Below are 5074 nucleotides of genomic sequence, written 5' to 3' on the forward strand. Positions count from 1 at the left end.
TCCTACAGAGATCCTGTTCCAAGTGGTTGACAGTAGTAGCCAGGCACCATCTAGTTCTTCTGGTCACATAGTCATATGGGCTGCAGATCGGATGGTGTACCAGTCGCTAGGACTAATTGTTTCCATGAATTTTGGGTTTTCTTCATTCTTCTTGGCTCTGGACAAGGAGAGACCCATCACTGCATCTAGATGGCAGTTTGCAAGAGCTTGCTCTTTCTACTTCCTTCTATGCCCTGGAGAAACTGAGTATGAGTTTTGGGGCAGCTGTTTTCCTGAGGGCTCTTCCTTTTTCTTGACTCACAGTTAGGGCATAGGCCTAACACTGACATGTAAAACTCTTTCCTGTTGAAGTATGACTTAGCCAAGTCTCAAAGTTTAGCCACAAGTAGACCAAATTGAAACCACTGTCTTCTATCCATGAAATACACATTCTCTTCCACCTCACTTTAACAGATCTTTGGGGAAATGTGTAAAAATGAATTGCTCTCTCTTTCTCTTTTTCGAACTTATATATAAATTTTTAAAGATGAATGTGTTAGCTTTTTTAAAGTTGGCAAAATCTGATAATCTGCTTCTGTTGTTGTTGTTGTTATGTGCCATTGAGTTGGACCCAACACATAGCGACCCCTCCTTGGGTTTCTGAGGCAGTATCAGTACAGAAGTAGATGGCCCAACCTTCCTTTCGAGGAGTGGCTGGTGAGTTTGAACTGCCAGCCTTGTGGTTAGCAGTCAAGTGCCTGAGGCACTACGCTACCAGAGCTCCTCAATCTGCTTCTAGTCCCCATGAAAACAGACTGAAAATAGAGTGTCAGGTGGTGGCACAGGGCCATGGTTCAGAAGTATGGTTGTAAACCTGTCCTGCCCAGTAGGTAACAGAGCACCCATCCAAAAATCCATTGCCATTGAGTTGAATCTGACTTATAATGACCCTATACGACAGTGTAGAACTGCCCCATAGGGTTTCCAAGGCTACAAATCTTTACAGAAGCTGACTGCCACATCATTCTCCCATGGAGTGGCTGATGGGTTCAAACCGCTGACCTTTTGGTTAGCAGCCCGGCAATTAACCACTACATAACCAAGGCTCCTTAACAGAGTACCAAAAAAAAAAAAAAAAAAAAAAAAACCAACCAGACTCACTGCCATTGAGTTGTTTCTGACTCATAGTGACCCCCATTGGGTTTCCAAGGCTGTACATCTTTACAGAAGTAGATTGCCCTATCTTCCTTCCTCAGAGCTGCTGGCGGGTTTGAACTGCTGACCTTTAGATTAGCAGTCAAGTGCCTTATCCACTGTGCCACCAGAGCTCCTTAACAGAGTACCAGGACTCCCTAATCCATGCCACATATGGTTACCCTAGCAGACCCTACAGGAGAACAGAAGTCTTTCTGTCTTTTCAGAGAGCAGTTGCTCAGAATCCATTGTACAGCTGTGGCCTGCTTTGTTGGGAAGTACAGCGTAACTTGATCTTTTAATCTCCTTTCTCCCTAGGTTGTTGTTGTTGTTAGTGCTGTCGAGTCGGACCCGACTCATAGCGACCCCTCCTTGGGTTTCTGAGGCAGTATCACTACAGAAGTAGATGGCCCAACCTTCCTTCCAAGGAGTGGCTGGTGACTTTGAACTGCCAGCCTTCTGGTTAGCAGTCCAGTGCCTCAGCCACTATGCTACCTGAGCTCCCTTTCTCCCTATAGGTATTATAAATAACAAGTGGCCTGTAGGAGTACCTGCCAGAAGGGATGGAGGTTCTGTATGAACTCTGGTGGTGTGTGTACTGCTTAAGGCATTTGGCTTCTAACCAAAAGGTTGGTGGTTTGAACCCACCGGGTGCTCCATGGAAGAAAGATGAGGCGATCTGTTTCCTTAAAGATTTATAGCCTTGGAAACCCAAGGGGAGGTCATTATGAGTTCTAATCAACTCGATGGCAGTGTTTGGTTTTGGTTTTGGTTTTAGATTCCCTACTCAAGTAAGTAGGAACTCTGGTAGTGTAGTGCCTAAGGCACTTGACTGCTAACCAGAAGGCTGGCACTTCAAACCCACCAGCCACTCCTCGGAAGGAAGGTTGGGCAATCTACTTCTGTAGTGATACCACTTCAGAAACTCAAGGATGGGTCGCTATGAGTCGGGCCCAACTTGAGCGCACATAACAACAACAACTCAAGAAAATAATTTTAATTTCATTAGCAGTTATGGGGGAAAAATGAAAACCCAAAGCAAAGCTACTTTGTTATGACCCAGGAAATCTAAATTGAAGAGCTAAGAATTGAAATCGAGGAAGACAAGTTGTTTTAAAACTTCAAATGCCTTAGAACTTCAGACACAGACAGGTCCATATCCTGTAGGCCATTCATTCCAAGTTAAATAATTAAACCAAAATTTTGAATTCAGGCCTGCAGTAGTGGAAAGATTGAACTCAGACCTTGCCTAGTGGCTTCAGAGTGTTGCTGCCCTTTCATTTCTGTTTGCATAAAGTTAAGAGAAAGTTAAATTGCTCTGTTTTGCTTTCCGTGTCTGGGTTCTGGAGGGATTGTCACCTGTTTTAGAGCTTTCAAGGAGAAGCATAGAAGCCCTTGTCTGAAATCTGGGTGGAATTCTGGCAGGGCATCCCTCATTGGAGGGCATAATGGTACCAGGCTGAGACAAGATCACATTGTTGTTATGTTTTGCTGATATTTCTTTCCTTCCACCCTTAAATTCTAGCAACTGGAGTATGAGTCTGTGCATGATCTATGGAAGAATGTGGAAATGTCTGTTTTAATCATGCAGATGGGTGGTAAAAAGAAGCAAGCAAGGAGTCCCTACCTCTTGGGCAACCATCTGTTATTACTCCCTAGAACTTGGCTTGCTTTTAGATGTCTTAAAGTACAGCTCCTTTCTTTGTAATACCATAAAAGACATTACTTGTAGAAATGTATCTTGTGAAGGAATTTTGCTTCAAGAGCTCTTTTATTTGTTTGGAAAGAGGCTTTTATATAACTTTAGAATTGGTTGAGTTCACTTTCACCATGCTCTACCACCCCTCTTCTCTTCTTCCTAAGTGGTTAACAAAGGCTCATTTATGGATAAGGAGAAAAAAGAGGGTGAGGGGAAGGCTTAGTTTGAAAATAGCCTCAGTCATTTATATTATGGCAACCAAAGAGAGAAAGGCCAGGTTTCCAAAAGTCTGGGGAATGTGGGAGAGCCTGTTAGCAATTATGACTACCAGTTGTTGTTGAATCAATTCCAACTCATGGCGACCCCACGTGTTTCAGAGTAGAACTGCACTTTGTAATGTTTTCATGATTATTACCTTTCAGAAGCAGATCACCAGGCCTGTGTTCCAATGCACTTCTGAGTGGGTTTGAATTACCAACCTTTCGGTTAGTAGCTGAGGACTTAATTGCTTGTGTCACTCAGGGACACCAGCAATCATGAGTAGGAGTCATATGACACCGAACTGGACTGCCATTGGTCTGAGAATGCTGAGATCCACTTCCCTGAATACCCCCTTTTCTCAAACTGGAAAGATGGTTGGAGACTGAGCAGACCCAGGGGCAAACCTGTAGGAACTGACACTTAGTCTCCATCCCAGGGGCAGAGTTGCTCCCTGTCTGTTACTTCTCTAAAACAATGACTTTTATAAATGTTCATTTCTTTCCAGAGAAAATCATAAATTCTTATTTTTATCAAATGCTGGTAAGACCTTTTTGTAGCTTAGAAAATTCTTTCCCTGCTCCCCAACTTAACACTTTTTTTTTTTTTTTTTGATTATTATTCTTTGTAGAATCTGATTGAGTTCATTGTGTTTTGGAAACAGTTATGAATGAGATTTTTACAGATTAATTTCTGTGTATGATATCACCATTGATAATAACCACACTTTCAAAACACTGTAGAAGACTTTTAGTGCAAAAAAGCAGTTGGACAGGGCATCATCCATTTGTATAACCTCATCCTCTAAGAGCAAATGAAATACAAAGAATGTCTGAAAGACATTCTTGTTTATACTTGATGGTTCAAGAAGAATGTATTTGCATGGTGTATATGTTTTGTTGTTGTTGTTATGTGCCATCGAGTTGGCCCCGACTCATAGCGACCCCTCCTTCAGTTTCCGAGGCAGTATCACTACGGAAGTAGATTGCCCAACCTTCCTTCCGAGGAGTGGCTGGTGGGTTTGAACTGCCAGCCTGCTGGTTAGGAGTCAAGTGCCTTAGGCACTGTACCACCAGAGCTCCTAAAATAAACCCAACTCTCCTTCGAGCCAGAATCTAACCAGCGACCTAAGGATAGCCGCAGATACAGGCCCTACAGTCCTCCGCTCTACCAGCTGAGCTATCGAAGGGAACTTACATGTTTTAGTTTTTCTAATTACTTATGTCATAGTCGTGAATTTCTGAGACACAGGGCTGCTGTTTTCCTTAGACAAGGCTGGGTTAGGTGAGTGTTTGTCTATTTCCCTATCCAGGGTGTGTTCACATGTGAAGTTGTTTACTGCAGCTTTCATGCTTGTACTTCTGGTCTAAAGAGTGTTTTGTGCGCCAGTGACTGCTGTCCCTATTTTATTGCTGGTACAAGAGCTTGCCTTAAGATTTTTGCAGTTTTTAAAGTTGAATGATGGTATACTTTATAACCAGTCAGAACCCAATGGCCGCTGAGTCCTCTGTGACTCAGGTGTGTGACCTCACACCTTCCACTCCACAGAGTGGAACTGTGCTTCGTAGGGTTTTCAATGGCTGCTTGTTGAAAGTATATCACCAGGCCTTTTTTCTGAGGCACTTCTGGGTGGACTTGAACCTGCAACTTTCGGTTAGTAGCCAAGTACATAAACCATTTATACCACCCAGGGATGCCGTACTTTATTATGAAAACCAAGAACCAGATTCACTGCCATCGAGTTGATTCGACTCATAGCGACCCCTCCTTGGGTTTCTGAAACGGTATCTCTACAGATGTAGATTGCCCAATCTTTTTTCTGAGAGTGGCTGGTGGGTTTGAACCACCAGCCTTCTGGTTAGCAGTCAAATGCCTTTATTATAAAGGGAATCCTTTTTAAATAAACTACAGTTTAACTAGTAGATTCCCACTTGCCTACAAAAG

The 5074-nt window shown here is 43.0% G+C and overlaps 1 non-coding gene across 1 annotated transcript; it reads right to left on the reverse strand.

Moving 5' to 3' along the window:
* Nucleotides 1-4229: 4229 nt before the first annotated feature.
* Nucleotides 4230-4319, reverse strand: TRNAY-GUA. The gene is given in 2 exon segments: nt 4230-4265; nt 4283-4319. It is a non-coding gene; the product is annotated as a tRNA-Tyr (tRNA).
* Nucleotides 4320-5074: the final 755 nt, after the last annotated feature.

Source organism: Orycteropus afer, unplaced genomic scaffold (assembly GCF_000298275.1).
Source record: "Orycteropus afer afer isolate SDZICR_OR568_19922 unplaced genomic scaffold, OryAfe1.0 scaffold00185, whole genome shotgun sequence".
Lineage (NCBI taxonomy): Eukaryota > Metazoa > Chordata > Mammalia > Tubulidentata > Orycteropodidae > Orycteropus > Orycteropus afer.